This window comes from Scyliorhinus torazame, chromosome 7, assembly GCF_047496885.1.
Source record: "Scyliorhinus torazame isolate Kashiwa2021f chromosome 7, sScyTor2.1, whole genome shotgun sequence".
In the NCBI taxonomy this organism is placed as follows: domain Eukaryota; kingdom Metazoa; phylum Chordata; class Chondrichthyes; order Carcharhiniformes; family Scyliorhinidae; genus Scyliorhinus; species Scyliorhinus torazame.
Genome location: NC_092713.1, coordinates 58,321,684 through 58,346,160, shown reverse-complemented (window position 1 = coordinate 58,346,160; position 24,477 = coordinate 58,321,684).

Genomic DNA, 24,477 nt, shown 5'->3' with positions numbered 1-24,477 from the left:
TCACTCACCTCCACGCTGGTCGGCGTGAACCTGGAGCACAGGGTCACGCCGATGAAAAGGAGGTTTAATTTACGTCGACGTGAACGGTCATCACGTCGACGGGACTTCGGCCCATCCGGAAGGGAGAACATCGGCAGGCCGAAAATCGGATGCCTTGCGCAGACCCGTACTATTCTCCGACGGCAGCGGCGCCATTAACACCCCGCCGACTTTTCTCCCTTCGGAGACTTCGGCAACCGGCGGGGGCGGGATTCACGGCGGCCAACAGTCATTCTCCGACCCTCTGGGGGGTCGGAGAATGACGCCCGAGTTTCACGACTGCACTCCAACAGGAGTTGTAAATGAATGCAAATGTGTCTTAATGACCTATTTGCATCTATTTAGCGAGCCCGGCACCCTATTATCTGACTCTCCGTGATTCTCCTGTCCCCTGGGCTGAGAATCACGTGGGCAGGAATCACTTATGCTATTTACCAGCGTGACTTTGACATGGTGGACCTCACGGTGGGCCAAGGGGGTAGCTCCTCAGGGGAGTTGCCCCCAAGGTCCATCTGAGGACCACCCTCCCCCTTCACAATGCACTACGTGCCCAGCCCTCCTCTACCAGGCAAACCCCCACTGAGACCCCCTAACTGAACGAACCCCCCTTAGAGACCCCCTAATTGAAGGAACTCCCACAGTTACCCCTTAACTGAAGGAACCCCCACAGAGACCGGGTAACTGAAGGAACCCCCACAGAGACCGGGTAACTGAAGGAACCCCCACAGAGACCGGGTAACTGAAGGAACCCCTACAGAGACCAGGTAACTGAAGGAACCCCCACAGAGACCGGATAACTGAAGGAACCCCCACAGAGACCGGGTAACTGAAGGAACCCCCACAGAGACCGGGTAACTGAAGGAACCCCCACAGAGACCGGATAACTGAAGGAACCCCCACAGAGACCGGGTAACTGAAGGAACCCCCACAGAGACCGGGTAACTGAAGGAACCCCCACAGAGACCGGGTAACTGAGGGAACCCCCCACAGAGACCGGATAACTGAAGGAACCCCCACAGAGACCGGGTAACTGAGGGAACCCCCCACAGAGACCGGATAACTGAAGGAACCCCCACAGAAACCGGATAACTGAAGGAACCCCCCACAGAGACGTCCTGACCGAAATAACCCCCACAGAGACCCCCTAACTAAATGAACCCGCCCATAGAACCTCCTAACCAGAGCGAACCCCACAGTTACCCCCTAACTGAAGGAATCCCCCACAGAGACCTGTAACTGAAGGAACCCCGCACAGAGACTCCCTGACTAAAGGGACACCCACAGGGACCCCCACTGACTAAGTGGACCCCTCACAGACACCCCAGAAAAGAGGCCCCTGTCTGGAAGCTAGAGAGCAGTCCAGACTGGGGCAGTGAAAAACATTACAGCTGTACCCCTTATCTGGAGGCTGCACGTGTCCATTCCTCCAAGCAGAACAGCTATTCCTGTGTTTCAACCCCTCAGCTTCATTACCTGCAAGCCATTCATTCCTTTCTAGTAGTGGGCTGTGATTGACAGCTTCCACAAACCAGCTGCAGCCTTGTTTCATTCATCACCCATCATGGGCGAGTCACTCTAAGTGGTGAAACCCCAATGTTTGCAAACATCAACCACATCAAAGGGAGGTAAGCGCATTCCAACCACTAACAGTATTTCAATCATTCAAGCGTGTGGGCCACTCGAAATGGCGGCCCAATAGAAGGATTCCTTCAGGAAACCCTTGTATTCTTGTATTCCTCACCATGAATACATTTGCATGGCAAGAAATACGGAATTGTTTCCGATTTGCTCTCCCAGCGGGATCGTAAATTGGTTGCAATTCTCCTCTGGAGGGAGAACACAGGGCTGGATTCTCCATTTTGAGGCTATGACCGGAGCATGTGACTAGTCTTCTGACCAAAAAGTTGGCCCAGCCCCCGCACCGATGGGGGGCTAGCAGCCGCGCCACATAAAGCCCGGCTTTACCTGCAGATACGGATGGAGAATTGCCGGGTCCGTGGCCACGCATGCGCACAGCAGCGGCCTGCAGCGGACGTACCGTACAACATGGCACCAGCCGCACCCGGACCTGGACCCAGACTGCCAGATAGTGCCCCCCTCGCCACCCCTGGACCACCCCCGGACCACCCCCCCACCAGTCCCCCAGCCCTCGCCGAAGCCCCCCCCCCCCCCGGTCAGCAGAACGGCTCCCCCCCTGACTGTGGCGGCGCTGGATGCAGTCCACAACTGCCACGCGAGATCCTCGAAAACTGTGAGCACACACGCCTCATATTGTCGGGAAGTCGGCCCATCGGGGGCGGAGCATCAGGGGAGGGCCTCAGGTGACATCCTCAGGCCGTCCCAACGGTGTGTGGTGTACTCAGCGATTGTGCTATTTTGAGGGGGCGGAGCATCCAAAACATGGCGTCGCCCCCCGATTTCGGCGTACAAATGGATTCTCTGGCCAATGGCCGAACGCGATTTTGGTGTTGGCAATCAGAGAATCCAGCCCACAGTCTATCAAATGAAGAATTTCGTCCTGTATGTTTCAAGAAAATCACTTCTCATTCTTCTGAACTTCGTTGAGTATAGGCCCAACCTGCTCAATCTTTCCTCATAAGACAAACTGCTCATCCCAGGAATCAATCAAGTGAACCTTCTCTGAACTGCTTCTAATGCAAGTATATGTCCCTCCTTAAGTAAGATGATCTCATATGGATTACTCTAAGTGTGGGCTCACTAACACCCTTCATAGTTATAGCACACCTTCCCTACTTATGCCCCATCTCCTTGCAATAAAGGCTAACATTCCATTTGCCTTGCTGCACCCAGATGCGGATATTTTGTGATTTGTGTACAAGGACAGCCATATCCCTCTATTCTGCAGCATTCTGTAGTCTCTCTCTCTCATTTAAATTACATTCTGCTTTTCTATTCTTCCGAATAAAGTGGACAAACTCCCATTTTCCCACATTACACCCCACCTGCCATTTTTTGCCCATTCACCTAACCTATCTAAATTCCTTTGCAGACTCTTTGTATCCCCCTCACAACCTACTTCTCCCCCATGGCCATTATCTTTCTTCGACTTATCAGTTTCAATCTGGATTTTGAATAATCAATCAAATTAACTTCCACCAGAGAATCAAATTCAATTTGTATTTTGGGTTTAGTGCCAGTTTTAAACCATTTAGAACTAATTTAAACCGAAAGGTGAAAATGGACCCATCAAGTGCCTGGGGCAGTGCCAGGGGGCAGTGCCGGTATTGCCCGGGCACGACCCTCTCCCCCCTGCGGACCATATTTACCTGTGTGCCTCGAGTGGGTTCTGCTCACCGGGTGCACGTGGTGGAGGACCTGCTGTGATTCATATCAGCGTGCCCTCACGCCAATGTGAATGGACAATTTAACGTGGGGGGACTATCAGGCATGAAGGCTTGGTAATTACTATTTAAATGTATGCAAATGTTGATCATGTTACACAATTGATGGGGGGTTTGCATGGTTGGAGGGAACAATCGATTCCTGTGGGATTCTCAGCCCCCTTCACCATTCCGCCCTTACCCCCCGAAAATGGGAGCAAAAAAATCACCCGCATAGAAAAATGATTCTATTAAAGCTGTGATTGTGGGAAGATCAGCCACAACTTCAGCCATTTTATTGACTTTGTCACTGTTGCTGCTCCAAAAGTAGCATTGTTAATCTTACCAAACCCTGTAAAGGTACTTTTTCTCCACCGTACTATTGTAAATACAGTGAATCATAGAATTTACAGTGCAGAAGAAGGTCACTCGACCCATCAAGTCTGCACCGGCCCTTGGAAAGAGCACCCTACTTAAGCCCACACCTCCACCCTCCCTGTAACCCAGTAACCCCACCTAACCTTTTTGGACACTAAGGGCAATTTATCATGGCCAATCCACCTAACCTGCACATCTTTGGACTGTGGGAGGAAACCGGAGCACCCGGAGGAAACCCATGCACACACGGGGAGAATGAGCAAACTTCGCACAGACAGTGACCCAAGCTGGGAATTGAACTGGGACCCTGGAACTGTGAAGCATCTGTGCTAACCACTATGCTACCTTGCTGCCCAAAATTGTGAAATTGTGAAATTGCACAAAATCTGACAGAAAGCCATTTCCTTGATTCCATGAGCATTTTAGACCATTGCCCTTCACCTTTCTGAACAAGCATGGGCACCAACACAGTCTCTAAAGAATAAGGACGCTCCCATTTCTTGGTGCCCTCTGACATTGCCTCTGCCAGATCAAACTTGGTATCCCACCTCAATGAAGCATCCCCATACAAACTTCTGTGCCGGTGAATTTCCACAGCAATCATACATCATCCAAACTCAGTGGTGTAGTGCAGTGTTTTTCAAACTTTTTTTCCGGGGACCTACTTTTACCAACCAGCCAACCTTCTGGACCCAACCCGGCCGACCTTCACGACCCACACCAGCTGACCTTCGCGACCCACGCCGGACAACCTGCGCGACCCACCATTTTCTCTCACCATGTTTGTTGCTGACAAAAATGGAGGAAATGGTTTTGGGTCCCTTTGTCCCCAATGGTCCCTTTGTTCCTTTGGTCACCCGAGCTTGGAAAAAAAAGGTTGCGACCACATTAAAAAAAATGCGGCCGCACTGCGCATGCGTGCCCGATCATCGGTGCGGATGTGCAGAGTTTTGCGCATGCGCACCGATGATTAGGCGCGTATACGCAGTGCGACCAATTTTTAAAAATCTGTTCCTGGCCATTTTGAAGGCCGCTCGCAGCCGACATTATTAATAGCCGGCTGTTGCAGCTGTTGCGTGCGGATTTGTGCGATCGGGAGCGCCGCGACGAACGGCTCCGCGACCCTCCCGACACCCGCCCACAACCTACCCACGGGTCTGTAGCCACCTGAGTTGGCCACTTCCCGACTTAAAATGAAGAACCGTAAAGGCTGAAGGGAAATTCAGCCAACACAGGCAAAGGCTAGCAAATACAGAAATCATGTATATTGGAAACTGCAAAACAACCAGACAGCATCGAAACCAGCAGCCATCTGCATAGTAATGTAGCAGCCATCTACATAGTAATGTGCGATTCCCAGGCACAATGGCAACAGTTAAGGTAAACAAAGCCAAGCCAGACTCCTCGGCGCCAGCAGGAGCCAAGACAAAGGAAGACCAACGAACATTTAGGGACCGCCCAGCGATCAGGGAACCGCTCCAGCATTGGAGAAATCGATCCAAGTGATCGGAAAGTAGTCCAATCACTTGGAACCAGGTACGGGGTCCACCCCAAAGGGCGGGAAGCCCCTGGGGACTATAAAGTAAAGCCCCCAAGTTCAAATCGTCCTTTTTGGCAGGGTCACTCAGCAGCGAATCAACCCTCGAGAGTGAACTGCCCAAGCTGCCGCATCAAGCAAGTAAGTCTCAAGTCAACGCTCGCTACGATAGGCGCTCCTAGCTACCAGTCCATACCAGCTTTTGAATCCTGCAGTTTCAGAATCCGAACGAAAGGCCATTTGTTCCCCTGACCTGGTGGGCCAGTCCGAAGCTAAGTATAGGCCTGTTAGTATAGAGATAGTTTATTAAGTAGAATTTATGCATGAGTAGCGATTGACTGTGTATAATAAATGTGTTTTGATTTGAACCTTACTAATTGGTGTGTTGAGTTATTGATCATTACTTGAACTTGAACCTCGTGGCCGTATCATAAAGATACCTGGCGACTCTAGAGCAAATGTTAAACAAACAGAGCAAATTACGATTTAAGAGCCAACCAAAAGTTAGCAACATGTTACTGGCGACATCCTGACGGGAGCCGATCTAGAAGTGGCTTAACCGGGAGTACCCAAAATTTGAATTAGAAATCCAATTGGGAACAGAAAAAACCACAAGTGTTCAAGCAGTTCTGATCAACCCTCATAATTCGGAAGTGTGTTAAGGCATGCGTAACTAACAGGGCGATAAGGTAATACTGATAGATTTTTGTTGCGACAAAACTGTCGGGCGTTTGTATTTCGGAAAAATGCAAATAATTACAGCGCCGCCTTAATACCCCTTGTTCCAAATTTTAAGTGAAGCATTTAGAAAGGAAATATGGCAATGCAGGCAATGCAACGCCTCAAGAACCCCAAAGAACTCGTGGTCGCAGCGACCAGCAGTAGAGTAGGACAGTGTCCCGTTTGGGAAGAAGAAATCAGAAAGTACCTCAAAGGGAAAGGATGGCCCCTTTGGAGCGAATTCTGTGAAAATGAGGAAACAGGTCCCGGGAGTATAGGACATACTTGGTGGGAGAACCTGAGCGAGATTCACAAGAAGAGCTTAGGGAAAGCTCGCAAGCCGATGGCAATCGTGTCCTGTTTGGCACAATTGCGAGGCACAGAGGAGGTCGTTCGGACACTCCGAAAAGAGATAGAAGGAGTACATCGAATGAGTAAGATCGATGTGAGCGAGATAGAGAAAGAGAACCTAGAATTAAGAAGGAAGTTAGCAACAAAGGACGGAGAGGTGGATGATGCCAAGTGGGCACACCAGTCTTGTCTGACGCGTTTAAGCAGCTTCCAATCCCAGTACGAAAAGGCCTATCAGGACACGCAACGTGCAGTCCTGGTACGAGAGGAAACAAAGAAGCAGGTAGAGGCATTGCAAAGGCAGTGCAGTGACCTGAAGGCAGCGTTAAGAGCACTCCATACTACAACCACGGAGCAAAGACAAAGCTCATTAGACCATGCAAAGTACCGGAAGCAGATTGCAGAACTGCAATCTCTGCTTTCAGTTCAAAAAGGATTCCAGGAAACCTTTGGATCCCAGTTAGATGAGGAAGACGGCCCTGATTGGGAAGAATTGAGTGAGACAGGGAACATGTGCGCAGGGAAAGCCCCAGAAGAGAAAAGCGCCCCAACCCCCCACAGAGCAGATAGTGCAGGCTCCAATGAACCCAGTCACCACCCACCGCACAGCCACATTGGACGACACAGAATTTCTGTACACCACCCCCTTAACAGTGACCCAATTACTGGACGCGTGCGATAAAATCACACTGTTCCTCCCCACCTCAGACCCCCACCACTTCTTTGCCAGAATAAAACAGCAGGCGACCATGTACGGCCTGGATGAGCGAGAGCACGTAAAGCTCACAGTTTTGAATTTAGACCCTTCGGTCGTAGCAGCCCTTCCCGACCCACAGAATGTAGGAGGAGGCACCCTTGCAGAAATGCATACCGCGATCCTCAACGCGATCGGGTATAACAGGGGTGACCCCGTAGAATGCCTCAAGAAGTGCAGGCAAAAGAAAACCGAGCACCCCACAACGTTTGCTGGACGCTTGTGAATCCATTTCGCAGCGGTTTTCGGAGACTTAGACCACGCCCATTTGTCCCCAGACAACATGGCCAAATGGACCCGCACTCTTATCTCCCATGCCACAGAGGCAGGACAAAAAGCCTGTACGAATTATGACCCCTCAGAGGAAGCCCACAATGAGAAATGGGTTTTAAAAAGATTGGCCCGCGCCTGGGAGCAGTCTGTACAAAACAAACCCACAGTTAGGAAACCCGAGGAACAGCAGGCAGAAGCAGACATCCAAGCAGTTAAAACGCACCAGAACCCAGCATGGGTAAATGAGGGAAATAGCCCACAGCAGCCTAAATCCCAGGAATGCTACAATTGTGGCCAGTTAGGACATTACGCACGGGAATGTCAAGCCCCCCTGAAACAGCAACGGAATCAGCCCACCAATGCCTCCCGAACCAGCAACGACACCAACAGCCCCGACCCCCCACCCAGGGAACCATACCCAAGGGAACAATGCACCAGAGAGCCTGCTCCACCTTATGTGCGCCAGGGGTCATGTTACAACTCTGGGCAGTCAGGACACTTCGCCCGAGATTGCAGGAGACCCCCGCCAGCTAGACTAGCCCCCAGATATGAAAGAGAACACCACTCACAGCAGCTACAAGGTCCCAGCTGCCCCATGCAAACTGTGAGCGCTTACCCACCACTTCTCATGGCAGCGTTACCTCAGCAAGGCCACTTCATTTTTGTTTCACTCCCTCCTTGAATTGTAAAGGGAGAATTTGCACTGAAGGACAGACATACTAACAGACGAGATATTAAACCAAGTGAAAACAGTGCGGGAGCAGAGCGAGCCGGGACAGCGAAAACAGCGCCGGAGGAGAGAGCCGGGAGATTTAAAAAGCGCGGGAGGAGAGAGCAGGGACAGCGAAAACAGCGCGGGAGCAGAGAGAGCCGGGACAGCGAAAACAGCGCCGGAGGAGAGAGCCGGGAGATTTAAAAAGCGCGGGAGGAGAGAGCCGGGACAGTGCTGGGAGAGGTGAGTGCACAAAAGGTGTGGCAGGAGTGCCTTTAGACACGGAGTGCTGATTGGAACAGAGTGCATCTGAGTTTAGGTGAGTGACTGAGTTCGGGTGAGTGGCTGTGTTTTTGTTGGTGTTCGGGTTTATCCTTGAGGTTCTATAAAGAATTTTTTTTTTTTAATTTTAATTAAATTAATTAACTAGTTGAATATGGCTGGACAGGTGATGTGCTGTTGCTGTATGATGATGGAACTGGTGGATCCCATTGAGACCGTCAGTGACCACATCTGCAGCAAGTGTTGGCTGCTCGAGGAAATTCGGCTCAGAATTGATGAGCTGGAGACCGAGCTGCACACACTGCGGCACATCAGGGAGGGGGAACATTACCTGGACGCTTTGTTTCAGGAGGCAGTCACACCCGGTAGAATAAGTTCTGTTAATTCGGACAGTGGTCAGGGACAGAGTGGTGTGACTGCAAGGGAGGCAGGTAGGGGGATCCTGAGTTTAGGAGTTGAGGAGCCTCAGCCCTTGACCTTGTCCAACAGGTATGAGGTACTTGCTCTCTGTGTGGATGAGGAAGAGGGCTGTAGGGAGGATGCGTTGACTGACCACTGCACCGTGGTACAGGAAGCCATTTAAGAGGGGGGAGCAAAAAGATAAGTGGTAGTTGTAGGGGATTCTATAATTAGGGGGATTGATGGCATCCTTTGTAAGCCAGATCGAGAGTCCCGCATGGTATGTTGCCTGCCCGGTGGCAGGGTGAGGGACATCTCTGATCGGCTTGAAAGGATTTTGGAGAGGGAGGGGGAGGATCCAGTTGTTGTGGTCCACGTAGGGACTAACAACATAGGTAAGACTAGGAAAGAGGACCTGTTTGGGGATTATCAAACACTAGGGACTAAATTGAAGAACAGGTCCTCCAGGGTTATAATCTCTGGATTACTACCCGAGCCACGTGCCAATTGGCATAGGGTTGAGAAAATTAGAGAAGTTAACACGTGGCTAAAGGAGTGGTGCGGGAAAGAGGGATTCCATTTCATGGGGCATTGGCATCAGTACTGGGGCAGGAGGGACCTGTACCGTTGGGACGGTCTTCACCTGAACCATTCTGGGACGAGTGTTCTAGCGAATAGGATAAATAGGTTGGTCACAACGACTTTAAACTAGCAAGTTGGGGGGAAGGGAAGTGTAAAGCTATGGACAGTATAATGGTTAATGGAGATCAAGGCAGCAGGTTACGTGACAGGTTATAATGTAGAGATATGGGTTCAAAGACAAGGAAAATTAGGAAAAGGGTAAGAGGAAAAATAAATTGCGAAAAGTTACTGATCAAGGTGTTAGGATTCATAACAAAGACATAAAAAACAGCATAAGTGTACTTTACCTGAATGCTCGTAGTATACGAAATAAGGTAAATGAGTTGATGGCGCAAATCATCGTGAATGACTATGATTTAGTGGCCATTACTGAAACATGGTTAAAAGATGGTCACGACTGGGAGTTAAATATCCAAGGGTATCAGACTATACGAAAGGATAGAATGGACGGTAAGGGTGGTGGTGTAGCTTTGTTGTTTAAGGATGGCATCCGGGCAATAGTAAGGGATGATATTGGTGCTATGGAGGACAAGGATGAATCAATTTGGGTGGAAATCAGGAATAGTAAGGCGAAAAGGTCACTGATAGGAGTAGTCTATAGGCCACCAAATAGTAACAGGATGGTGGGGCAGGCAATAAGCAAAGAAATAACGGATGCATGTAGAAATGGTACAGCGGTTATCATGGGAGATTTTAATCTGCATATCGATTGGTTTAACCAGGTTGGTAAAGGCAGCCTTGAGGAGGAGTTTATAGAATGTGCCCGGGATAATTTCCTGGAACAGTATGTAATGGAACCTACAAGGGAACAAGCGGTCCTAGATCTGGTCCTGTGTAATGAGGCAGGATTGATTAATGATCTCATAGTTCGGGATCCTCTTGGAAGGAGCGACCACAATATGGTGGAATTTAAAATACAGTTGGAGAATGACAAGGTAAAATCAAACACTAGTGTTTTGTGCTTAAACAAAGGCGATTACAATGGGATGAGAGAAGAACTAGCTAAGGTAGACTAGGAGCAAAGACTTCATGGTGAAGCAGTTGAGGAACAGTGGAGAACCTTCCGAGCGATCTTTCACTGTGTTCAGAAAAGGTTCATACTGACAAAAAAGAAAGACGGTAGAAAGGGGAAAAATCGACCGTGGATATCTAAGGAGGTGAGGGAGAGTATCAAATTGAAGGAAAAAACATAAAAAGTGGCAAAAATTAGTGGGAGACTAGAGGACTGGGAAGTCTTTAGGGGACAACAGAAAGCTACTAAAGAAGCCATAAAGAAGTGTAAGGTAGACTATGAAAGTAAACTGGCTCAGAACATAAAAGCAGATAGTAAAAGCTTCTACAAATATATAAGACAAAAAAGAGTGGCTAAGGTAAATATTGGTCCTTTGGAAGATGAGAAGGGAGATTTAATAATAGGAGGCGGGGAAATGGCTGAGGAGCTGAACAGGTTTTTTGGGTCAGTCTTCACAATGGAGGACACAAATAACATGCCAGTGACTGATGGAAATAAGGATATGATAGGTGAGGACCTTGAGATGATTGTAATCACTAAGGAGGCAGTATTGGGCAAGCTAATGGGGCTAAAGGTAGACAAGTCTCCTGGCCCTGATGGGATGCATCCCAGAGTGTTAAAAGAGATGGCTAGGGAAATTGTAAACGCACTAGTGATAATTTATCAAAATTCATTAGACTCTGGGGTGGTCCCAGAGGATTGGAAAGTAGCAAACGTGACACCACTGTTTAAAAAAGGAGGTCGGCAGAAAGCGGGTAATTATAGGCCGGTAAGCTGAACTTCGGTTGTAGGGAAAATGCTGGAATCTATCATTAAGGAGGATATAGCGGGGCATCTGGAGGGAAATTGTCCCATTGGACAGACGCAGCATGGGTTCACAAAGGGTAGGTCGTGTCTGACTAATTTGGTAGAATTTTTTGAGGCCGTTACCAGTGCAGTAGATAACGGGGAGCCAATGGATGTGGTATATCTGGATTTCCAGAAAGCTATTGACAAGGTGCCACACAAAAGGTTGCTGCATAAACTAAAGATGCATGGCATTGAGGGTAAAGTGGTAGCATGGGTAGAGGATTGGTGAACTAACAGAAAGCAGAGAGTGGGGATAAATGGGTGTTTCTCTGGTTGGCAACCTGTAACTAGTGGGGTCCCTCAAGGATCAGTGTTGATCCCGCAGTTGTTCACAATTTACATAGACGATTTGGAGTTGGGGACCAAGTGCAATGTGTCAAAGTTTGCAGACGACACTAAGATGAGCGGTAAAGCAAAAAGTGCAAAGGATACCGGAAATCTGCAGAAGGATTTGGATAGGTTAGGTGAATGGGCTAGGGTCTGGCAGATGGAATTCAATGTTGCCAAGTGTGAGGCTATCCATTTTGGGAGGAATAACAGCAGAATGGATTATTATTTAAACGGTAAGATGTTAAAACATGCTGCTGTGCAGAGGGACCTGGCTATGCTGGTGCACGAGTCGCAAAAAGTTGATGTGCAGGTGCAACAGGTGATTAAGAAGGCTAATCGAGTTTTGTCTTTCATTGCTAGAGGGATGGAGTTCAAGACTAGTGAGGTTATGCTGCAATTGTATAAGGTGTTGGTGAGGCCGCATCTGGAGTATTGTGTTCAGTTTTGGTCTCCTTACCTGAGAAAGGACATATTGGCACTGGAGGGAGTGCAGAGGAGATTCACTCGGCTGATCCCAGAGTTGAGGGAATTAAATTATGACGAGAGGTTGAGTAGACTGGGACTGTACTCATTGGAGTTTAGAAGGATGCGGGGGGATCTTATTGAGACATATAAAATTATGAAGGGAATAGATAGGATAGATGCGGGCAGGTTGTTTCCACTGGTCGGGGAAAGCAGAACTAGGGGGCATAGCCTCAAAATAAGGGGAGGTAGATTTAGGACGGAGTGTAGGAGGAACTTCTTCACCCAAAGGGTTGTGAATCTCTGGAATTCCTTGCCCAGTGAAGCAGTTGAGGCTCCTTCTTTAAATGTTTTTAAGAAAAAGATATATGCCTTTCTAAAGAATAAAGGGATTCGGGGATATGGTGCACGGGCCGGAGAGTGGAGCTGAGTCCACAAAGATCAGCCATGATCTCATTAAATGGCGGAGCAGGCTCGAGGGGCCAGATGGCCTACTCCTGTTCCTAGTTCTTATAGTAACAGACACTAAGCTTGATCCCACAGAACTCCAGAAGCTCCAGCGAAGAGAAGAGAAAGAAGAAGAACCATGAGAACATCCTCCGTGTTGCTCATCACCCTAATGAACATTTGGTTGCGCGCGAACGTGAACCCCCTGACCCCAACCCCCCCCAAGCCGTTAATGATTCACTTCCCCATAGCACCCAGGCCCAGTCACAAGTGACACCACACCATCTTGGTGTGACAGGTTAATAACCTGGTACTCCCTGTCCTACTTAATAGAATCCCTACTAGTACTTTCGATACTCTGCAGCATCGTGCAGACTATTCGCCTGAGGAAATGGCGAAGGAGAGCCTACCGCGCTCGCACCCCGGTATATAGGATAAGATCCCCTATTTTTGGTTATGACCAGACCCCCGTCCCCCGCGATCTATAATAAAGGTAATTAGTTTGCGTTCCTTTTGTGAATAAAGAAATGTGTTTCATGAGCATTGTACAATCCTGAGCTTGACTGCCAAGCCAGGAACAATGTGAATAATGCTGCCATGATTTTGTGTGTATTGTTTAAGAAGTTAATATGATTGAATGTTTGAGTGAGTGTAGTTTAGTGAGGACAGTTAGAGGTACCATTTTTTAAAGTTTGTAATGCATGTCCCTGTTTTGACATCGCGCCACTTAGAATGTTAGTTTAAAAAAAATTCTTGCATAGTTATGGTCAGTGTCGAGGCCACGGAAGAGCACTCACCAGGTCAGGGAATGAAGACAACGCAGTTATGTGATCCTTCACATTTCGCGTTAGGATCACAAGGAGGGGGTGTAGCCACCTTTTTGGCCACTTCCTGACTTAAAATGGAGAACCGCAAAGGCTGAAGGGAAATTCAACCACCACAGGCAAAGACTAGCAAATACAGAAATCATGTATATTGGAACCTGCAAAACAACCAGACAGCATCGAAACCAGCAGCCACCTGCATAGTAATGTAGCAGCCATCTACATAGTAATGTGTGATTCCCAGGCACGATGGCAACAGTTAAGGTAAACAAAGCCAAGCCAGACTCCTCGGCGCCAGCAGGAGCCAAGACAAAGGAAGGCCAACGGACACTTAGGACCGCCCAGCGATCAGGTAACCGCTCCAGCATTGGAGAAATCGATCCAAGTGATCGTAAAGTAGTCCAATCATTTGGAACCAGGTACAGGGTCCGCCCCAAAGGGCGGGAAGCCCCTGGGGACTATAAAGTAAAGCCCCCAAGTTCAAATCGTCCTTCTTGGCAGGGTCACACAGCAGCGAATCAACCCTAGAGAGTGAACTGCCCAAGCTTCCGCATCAAGCAAGTAAGTCTCAAGTCAACGCTCACTACGAGATAGGCGCTCCTAGCTACCAGTCCATACCAGCTTTTGAATCCTGCAGTTTCAGAACCCGAATGAAAGGCCATTTTTTCCCCTAACCTGGTGGGCCAGTCCAAAGCTAAGTATAGGCCTGTTAGTATAGTTTATTAAGTAGAATTTATGCATGAGTAGCGATTGACTGTGTATAATAAATGTGTTTTGATTTGAATCTTACTAATTGGTGTGTTGAGTTATTGATCATTACTTGAACTTGAACCTCGTGGCCGTATCATAAAGATACCTGGCGACTCTAGAGCAAAGGTTAAACAAACAGAGCAAATTACGATTTAAGAGCCAACCAAAAGTTGGCAACAGGTCACGCCCCCAAGTTTGACAATGCCTGGTATAGTGAGTCCCATTTCCTAAACCCTTATCTCTCCTATTATAATCTGCTTTCAATGTGAGCTACATGCCTCAGTCCTGTCGGCATGTAATGGCCTTCACAGTGTATTAAACAGTGCCAGATCCTCCATCTACTGATATAGACATCTATTAGTACAATATTGTAAGATTATCAGCCAGTATGTATTCTGTAGATGGCACACTACAGAGCTCTTGCTAACGATAACATTTACAAAGAGACAAATCCTGCACTTCTATATTTTTACCCCCAATCCTGGTGATAAGCATCTAGTTATTTTCTTAATTTGTTTACTGGTCTATTTTATTCAACTAAGTTTTTTTAATCGGAGAGGTTTATTTTGATAAAATGGAAACATGTATTCTCAGCTAAAGCTACAGGAGCTGGCGAGGCACTTTTTAAATTGCAGACTTACTATTGTCTAGGTCTAGGTGAAGCTTTCTAATATCCAATGTTCAAAGAGACATGCTGTCCTGGCTGTTATTGTTCACCAGCGGATAAAATAGCCATTTAAAGCTCTGAGAGTTTAAAAGGCACTAGCAGCCTGAGGGCACATGACTTGCATTGTCTGTGGGCTTCATTAAAGTGTATTAAAAACAGACTGCAGCATGGAAGCTCCTTTGTGGAAGGTTATTGATGGATTACCACCCTCTTTCTGTGTGACTGCTTTTCGCAACTAAAAACCTCAGCATCCCATAACGCCTTCAGATCATGATCGTTTTGGATCATACTACTCATCAACTGCTGAAAAGGCAACAGTGTTCAAGAAAGTCAAAGCTCTGGCAACGAAAGCTACCCCTTAAATGTTGCACACTGTCCTATCGAGTACAGCATGCCTTTCTCCTTCCCTGATAATCCTGCTTGGGGTGGTGGGGGGCACACAGAAAGCAGATTATAACAAGATACGGGGAAAGGATTAAGAAGATTTTTTTAATAGAAATCCAGAAATCCTGAAAGTAAATTGGTCTGGGGAAGAGATTCTTTGGTAATCGTTTTCTAGGAAGCCATATGTTGCAGCTATTAAGTCACAGGTCATGGTGTCATGTGAGAGTACCTTTAAGAAATGGGTGTTTATAAATGGGTGTGTATATAAATATTTGTAGTGAGAGTACCTTTAAGAAATGGGTGTTTACTACTGCAGTGATGTCAGAGAGTGGGTGGAGCTGGGCTGTCTGTCAGCTTTTTACTTTCGTTTTAGGCTGTTTGCTGCAGGGTGTGTTTTAGTTTCGTTTTCACTGTTGGAGCTGAAGCCAGACCAAGCAGGTGTACTGCTGTTCTCTCTGCCATCAAAAGACTATCTCTTGATCATTTGGTGAATTCAGAATTATAAATGTTTTCAGTAGTGACTTTAACTTGATGTGCTTCTGATAAAGGTTTTTGTTTTTAAGCCGTATGGATGTTAAAAAGGAAAGCTTAAAGGTTCACTTAGTGTTGTAGTCTTTGGGGGTTGTATTTGAATTAATGGTTGCTAAGATGTTCACTGTATGTTTTTAAAAAGGTTAACTTGAGTTCATAGAATGAACATTGTTTTGCTTTAAAAAATACTTTTCAATTTCTGCTGTACCACTTCTGTAGAGTGGGCCGTGTGCTCCCCATACCACAATCTAGTAAAAGTTGTGGGTTAGGTGAACTCCATGATACACTTTGGGGTTCTCTAAACCCTAGCTATTAATCCTGGCATGACACTGTTTCAGTAGAAAGTGCACCATAGAGACTGTAATGTTTTGAATGGATTCTTTATTAATCAGGAATCTGTAATCAATTGCCATTTTCGGAGATCTAAGAAGTTATTGAGCACTCAGCATACTTCAAAAAATAAGCTTGATTTGCATTCAGTTGCAGAAATGCAAACTCTGGAATTTGAAAATACTGTAGTTATAAATGTTCCTCCACAGTTTCCAAAACAAAAGCAGCAATAGAGATTGCATTGCCCAGGTGATTTGGGATTATCCAGAGCTGTTCTATGTGCATGTCACTGATCTCCAGCTGCAATGCCCTGTTGTTAACCTTCACGCTGATATGGGAGCAACTTACAGTCATACGGCACAAATTAATAATCTTTATTATTGTCGCAAGTAGGTTTACATTAAAACTGCAATGAAGATACTGTGAAAATCCCCTAAAGGCCCTTCGGCCCATTTCATCTGCACCGGTCAAAAACAACCACCTAGCTATTCTAATCCCATTTCCTGGCACTTGGCCGATAGCCTTGTATGCCTTTGGATCGCAAGTGCACATCTAAATACTTCTCAAATGCACTTCCATCTTGCACGTCTCCTGAGGGTAAGAAGGAATAGGCCACACCACTGCCAACAGCTCCAGCAGCAGGTGCTGTACCAGTAGCAGCACCAACTGCCTTCTCCTCAGCCACGTGCCCCTCCACAGGGTGGGTAAGGTGGACACCGTGATCCAGCTGGAAGGGGATGAGAATCCCCCAAAATGGTCAACAGGCGGAGGAGGATCAACTTTCTCAGCACCAGTGCCTCAGGAGGCCCAGGCTCTCACAGCAGGTCATTGATGACGTCTGCAGCCTTCTGGAGGAAGACCTCCTTCCCAGAAGCAGGTAGGAATCCATTTCCAATGGACAACAAGCTGCCTGTCACTGGGGCCGCCAACTCCAATGCAAACCAACCCCCTCTACAAACCCCCCCAGCATGCCTCCCTCTTGCCAAGTTGTGAGCTTTCTCTTCCTACAAGGAGAGGAAGCAGAAATATATGAGAGTTTGTGATAGCTTGTGAAAAGAGGAGTGAAGGACACCATTTATGGTGGGCAATTGTGTGACATGGTTGTGAGAGGGCAGCAGGCTGAGGTAAGTGTGAGTGTTGCTAGTACAAATGGAGATATGAAATGCCCACAGAGAGGGGATTGAGTGGAGTTGCTCTGTGTATTGACCTGAGATATTGTACAGGAGATTGCTGGGCAAGTCAGATTGTGGGGATTGGCACCTGAAAGTGTTATACAACTCACCTTGCCTGCCCTCATGAGCTCCTGGCTCCGCTTGGTGCTCCTCCTCCAGGCTGGAGGAAGCACATTTCTGCTGCTGGCTTCCTTGATACACTTCAATCCCCATCTGCTTGGTTAGAAAGGTTATCCTCTTCCTCCCATCCCTGGGAGAGATGCATGCACTGCAGCCACTTGGATTCCACAGCAGGACACCCAGAGTGAGAGATCCGGGGAACAGCCTTCCCAGGTCTCCTTTCCATTCCTGTGTTTACTCCAGCCTGAAAAGTCGAAGTCCTAGAGCTTTCCTAACACATGGCACAGCCCCTTTAATTGGAAATCCTTCCCCTGACAGAAGACACATCCCTCATCTCTCCCTAATTAGTCGGTGGGCTCAAAGGTGGGATGACAATTGGCTTAACCTGGTCAAGAGCAACTGTGGGGCACACCATGCAAAGGGTTGGGTTGAAAACCTGAAAATGGTCCACATTTATATCAGGAACTAAGTTAGTAAGACGTTGCCCACGTTTCAACCCAGTAACCTAACCAGCCTATTTCTGCGTTTTCCTGGTGGGAGCTTCTAATGAGGTGGGGGTGGGTTCGACGCTTCCTCCATCATCCCATCCACTGTTGTTTTTGTAGGCTTGCTGGTAGGATCCTAGAATCTGCCAGAAATGAAGATGGAGGGCAGCACGGTGACACAGTGGGTTAGCACTGCGGCCTCACGGCGCCAAGGTCTCAGGTTCGATCCCGGCTCTGGGTCACTGGCCGTGTGGAGTTTTTCTTCCCGCGTTTGTGTGGGTTTCGCCCCCACAACCCAAAAGATGTGCAAGCTAGGTGGATTGGCCACGCTAAATTGCCCCTTAATTGGAAAAAAATGAATTGGGTACTCTAAATTTATTTTAAAAAGAAATGAAGATGGTGTCGCCTGCTTCATAGGAAACATAGGGCATGATTTAATGGCCCTGTTGTGCTTAAGCGAGGGCACGTCAAGGCCGCTAAGTGATGGGAGAGGCCAAAAATGAGAACCGCGTCGTGCGCTGATCTGTTTGCTATCTAACCAGTCTGCCCCCATTGGTGAAATCAGATCTGGCCATAGCATGGGAGGATTGTGGAATGAGGGAGGAGTGGCTACTCACGGGCCTGGGCTAGGCTGGGGGAAAGGTGCGGGTCCACCATGCCCACCCTGGACCATGTGGCCCCATTCCGAGGGCAACCCCAGCCCTTGCCCGACCAACCACCAGAACTCCCACTGACTGCGGAGGCCTCTGCCTGAAGGCTATAGCTAATTGGGAATTGCCAATCGTAGTTATGTGAGCACTTCACACACCCCAAGTGAAGTGAGCTAGGATGAGGGCCTCACTGACCCTCCGGGCTTGCCGGCTCCCCACGGCTCCGGCCTGTACTCCATCCTCCGGCTGGTCCTGCCATCCCCACTCAGCTCGCAATCACCCCTCAATGTTTGGGCTGGCAGGAGCAGCTGCGGGTAGGGTGGGAAAGTGAGAAGCAGAAGCCAACTTGGTGAATGCACAGAAGGTACCTTGGAGAGTGAAGAAATTGTTGTGCGCCGCCTACCCTCTGGCCTTCGGGAACACCCGGGACTTACCTTTTCAAAGGACCCAGGCAGTGTGCTGCAGTACCGCTTCTGGCCACTGCAGCGCTGTGCCTGGCCAGGCTGAGGAGCTTCTTTTTTAAATTTAGACTACCCAATTAATTTTTTCCAAATAATGGGCAATTTAACGTGGCCAATCCACCTACCCTACACATCTTTTGGGTTGTGGGGGTGAAACCAACGCAAACACGGGGAGAATGTGCAAACTCCACACGGACAGTGACCCAGAGCCGGGATCGAACCTGGGACCTTGGCACCGTGAGGCAGCAATGCTAACCACTGCACCACCGTGCTGCCCAATGAAGAGCTGTCGGTCAATCGGATTGCCTGACAGGTCTCACGGGTTGTACTTCCTTCAAAGAGCAGACGTTAGGTCCCTTCCACTGCCAATCGACACTCAAGTGAGTGTTAAATGGCAGTGAGGGCCCAGAAAGTCTGCAGCTGCGCGTTAGGCACTGACTCACGGTATGGTGAGCGGCGATAACTCACCATCTTTAAAATTCTACCCATTGAGTGCACAGAACCATGCACAACTCTTTCCAAAACTGAAATACTTTGATCCCCATGTGCTTCTCATTCTGACGATTTGATGTTCCCTGTAATTGTCAGGGATGATTCAGAGGAATTCTCATTTCTGTCATATCCCATTTATTGATTTCCCCACAAGTCTGTTCAAGAGTTTCACAAAAGGAATGGGAGTTAAATGTATTTAATTGTTTTGAGGAGCAAATGTTATTCTCAAGAAGGCTGACATGAGGAAATCAAATACCTTTCTAATTTTAACCTCCCACATCAGCATTGAGTAATCAGACATGATAGAAATTACAAGCAAAGCAACGTTCTCTTTGTGCAATTCCCAGCAAAAAGCCTTGAGCCCTTGATCTCAGAATATGCACTACTGAAGCACCGTGACTTACTGAATTCTCTGCACTCCCAATTCTTGTCAATTTGATGACTCATATAGCCCAGTAATATTGAGTTATGAAGTGGTTCTTTCAACAACTGAATTGAGACAGGTCAGAGTATTCTACAAAGTTGAATTGCTTATTTACTTGATTTAAACATCAAATTCATTTCACTTCTGGCCACTACAGTGCTGTGCCTGGCCGGGTTGAAGGGTCGTTGGCCAATTCGATTGGCCGACAGTTCTCACAGGCGAGAATCCACTCCAAGAGCAGTTGGATGCCCCACCCACTGCCAGCTGCCCACTGTCACTGCCGCCTTTCCCTTGATTTGAGGATAAGACAATAAGAAGTAGAAGCGGGAGTAGACCACACTGTCCACTGAACCTGCTCCACCATTCAGTGGGCTTCAACCCCATTTTCCTGCCTGCTCCCCAATTCCCTTCATTTCCTGAGACACTGAAAACCTGTCTGTCTCAGCCTTAAATGTATTTGAATGGTGGAGCATCCACAACTCACTGGGGTCGAGAATGCCAATGATTCACAGCCCTTTGAGTGAAGTGATTTTTCTGCGTCTGCATCCTAAATGTTTAGGCCCTTATCCTGAGACTGGGTTTATGATTCCCCAAACAATGGCGATAATCTTTGAGCGCCTAACCTATAAAGCCCTTTCAGAATTTTGTAGGTTTCAATGAGATCGCCTCTCATTCTCTAAACTGGTGACACCAGGGGCTGTGTGCAGGAAGGGTGGTACTTTTCTTATAATACTCCCCAGTTTTTTGACAGAGTTTCCCCCTACCAAGATGGCCACAGGAAGTCAACCCAGAAGTCACATGACAGACTGAAAATAAACCCGCATCAGGAATCAGTGCAAAGAGGGTCATCTGTGCAGCCTTGCCAGGCTATATAAGCAGAGCACTGAGGCCTGTTGGGGCAGAAGCCAACTTGATGAATGTGAGGGAAGTACCTTGGAGAGTGAAGAATTTGTTGTATGAATGCTGTTTGTTGCTGAAATGTAGGGAGTCAACGTTGGGCTGTGTAGACCTGTGAGGGAAAAGAGCTTCAAAAATCCTAAACTGAAGCATGTATCCTATAATCAACAGAAAGAAGATACTTTGATGCATCTAGGATAGCACCACAGGATAGAATAGTTTTCAGCAAAGATACAGGATATTTGGCCTGTCATTTCTATGCGAAAACATCCCCAGCTATGCATTCCCTTCCCAAAGCCCTGTGTCTTGCGTGCTTCAAACATTCATCTAACTTTCCCTCAAATGCATAGTCGTCTTTGCCATGTCTATTTTCTCTCAAGTATTCTGTTCTCCAACAATTCTCTGCATTCAAAAATTCTCTTCACCTTAATGCCAGTTTGAAATTGACCTCTCGTCGGTGATTCATCACCCCAAGGCAATAGCCATTTCATAGTCAATTCCTTTCTTTTAAAAAACAAAAATCTTCTCTGCTCTGTGGAAACAATTGGTGTTTCAAAGTCTCTTCTACAAAGTATAGTTTGCTATCCTTGGCATCATCCTGGCCAGATAATGTTAAGTGCTCTCTACAGCTATTGCGCGCAATTTACCGGCATCATCGCACCCGACTTCGGAAGAGATTCGCAATGCTTGAGATTCAACCGAACCTCGCGGGACGTTGTGATGTGGATGTCGCCCTTGCTTCTTCTTCTTCTTGGGCAGTCGCTCAGGGTCGAGGATGACTGGCTTCTACTTCGTAGGGGGTGGGATTTGCGGTGGCCAAAGTGTCCGATCCTGGATCCGCAGACTCTGCCGCAGGTTTGGCAGTTGGTGTTTGATGAGGTGGGTGGGATGCTCTGGATTCTGTGCTCTCCTTCTGCGTATTTAATCTGGCTCATTTAAATACGTCTGAGCAAGATTCTCCCGGCATCCGGGAGCTAACAGCCTCCCGAGTCAGGCCTCAGCCAGGCGTCGTTAGTACTAGGCCACACAAACGTGGACCAGGTGTAACGGCACCAATGGCCATTTGAGACCCCTGAGTGTCCGAGAACCAAGCAGGGTGGCCTCCTGGCTCTCCCTCTGGCACCTGGGTACCTTGGCACTGCCAGCCTGGCACTACCAGGGTGCCTGGATGGCTCTGTCAGGATGGAAGAGGCACTGCCAGGGTGTTAGCGTGGCGGATGCTAGTGTAGCGGTGCTGGGTGACCAGGTGCCAGGGCAGCACTGCCAAGCGTCAGGGCCTGAAGGGGGGCCATGCACATGAAAGGGGGGGACAAGTGGGGCTATGAAGGGTGGGTGGGGTGAAGGGTGGGTATGAAGCGGCCTCATAAATATGGGGGGGGTTTAAGGGTGGGGGTCCTGACAGTGGAGCGGGCCGAAAATAATAATAATCTTTATTAGTGTCACAAGTAGGCTTACCATTAACACTGCAATGAAGTTACTGTGAAAATCCCCTAGTCGCAACAGTCCAGTGCCTGTTCGGGTAAGGGGGGCCCTCAACGATCCCATAGCAGGGTGTCCTCACTTGGGGGGACGTGAGGTAATGCCCATATGTGCAGAGGGTGACTTTGCCAATGGGTGGGGGTTTTTGGGGCCCTTAAGCTCACTTCGAGATCGGGCCACCATTTCAAAATGGCCGGCCAATGTCTGAGGAGCTCAGCCCCCCAGTGATGAACATTTTCTCAGGACATATAAAAGCGACACATCTAGTCACTCCAATATCATAGAATCCCTCCAGTAAGGGCAACATGGTGGCACAGTGGTTAGCACTGCTTCCTCACGGCGCCCAGGTCCCAGGTCCGATTCTGGCCCTGGGTCACTGGCCGTGTGGAGTTTGTATACTCTCCCTATGTCTGCGTGGGTTTCACCCCCACAATCCAAAGATGTGCAGGGTAGGTGGATTGGCCATGCTAAATAGCCCCTTAATTGGAAAAAATGAATTGTGTACTCTAAAATTTTTTTAAAAATAGAATCCCTACAGTGCAGAAGGAGGCCATTCGGGGTCTGCACCAGCCCTTGGAAAGACCACCCTACTTAAGCTCACGCCTCCACCCTATCCCCATAGCCCAGTAATCCTACCTGACCTCTTAGCACTGAAGGACAATTTAGCATGGCCAATCCACCTAACTTGCACACCTTTAGACTGTGGGAGGATACAGGAGCAGCCGGAGGAAACCCACACAGACATGAGAAAGTGCAAACTCCACATAGTCACCCGAGGCCGGAACTAAACCCGGGTCCCTGGAGCTGCAAAGCAGCAGTGCTAACGATTGTGCCTTCCCATACATTCCCTTGATCTCCCAAGGCCCTGGGATCTAACCCCTTCGCCTCAGAAATCTCAGGCGAATGCAGTTCAGAACTGGGGCGTCATTCTCCGACCCCCCGCCGGGTCAGAGAATGGCCGTTGGCCGCCGTGAATCCCGCCCCCGCCCCCGCCGAAGTCTCCGGTACCGGAGATTGGGCGGGGGCGGGAATCGGGCCGCGCCGGTTGGCGTGACCCCCCGTTCAATTTTCCGGCCCGCATGAGCCCAAGTCCCGCCAAGAAATTGCCTGTCCCGCCGGCGTAAATCAAACCTGGTATTTACCGGCGGGACCAGGCGGCGTGGGCGGGCTCCGGAGTCCTGGGGGGGGCGCGGGGCGATCTGACCCCGGGGGTGCCCCCACGGTGGCCTGGCCCGCGATCGGGGCCCACCGATCCGCGGGCGGGCCTGTGCCGTGGGGGTACTCTTTCCCTTCCGCCTCCGCTACGGCCTCCACCATGGCGGAGGCGGAAGAGACTCTCCCCACTGCGCATGCGCGGGAAACTTTCAGCGGCCGCTGACACTCCCGCGCATGCGCCGGGAAACTGTCAGCGGCCGCTGACGCTCCCACGCATGCGCCGCATTTCCGCGCCAGCTGGCGGGGAAACAAACGCCATTTCCGCCAGCTGGCGGGGCGGAAATCCCTCCGGCGTCGGCCTAGCCCCTCAATGTTGGGGCTAGGCCGCCAAAGATGCGGAGCATTCCGCACCTTTGGGCCGGCGCGATGCCCGTCTGATTGGCGCCGTCTTTGGCGCCAGTCGGCGGACATCGCGCCGTTGGGGGAGAATTTCGCCCCTGGTCTCCACAAACAGACAGAATGGCACTCGTGGGGGTCTCCCAGGGGATCAAAGGCCTCCAGGTTCTTGCACTGCTGGCACCACCTGGCACCCTGGAACTGCCAGCCTGGTATCCTGGCAGTGCCAACCTGGTACTGCCAAGCTGCCCATGTGGCATTGTCAGCTCGCAGGGCAGTGCAAGGTGCCAGGCTGGCATTTTTCCCATGACGGATTTGGCCCAGGGTTGCGGGGGCCTCGAGGCCCCCCTTATGGGTGCATTGGAGCTTTGGGTTGGGTTGGGGGTTGCGTGGGGGTCGAGAGTTTGGGACGCCTTTAAAAATTGTGTCTTTATCTCTCCCTGCACTGAGGAGTTCTGGCAAGTGGAGCTCCTCAGTGCAGGAAACGGTACCGAGTGAGGCCTCGTTGGGGAGTTCCCGTTGAGGCCCCGAATCAAACCAGACTCCCAGTAGATAACATGGCATTTCTCGGCGCTGTGATTTCGCCGGGAAACACTCGGCTAAACACGCTTGTCCTGAAACTCTGTTGCGATCAAGTGTGGACTTGATTGGGGTGTAACTCCCCACCACCCCAAAAAATGACTAAATGTGGTTGAATACTGGTGTGGATCTCACCCAAAAAGCCGGCAAGAA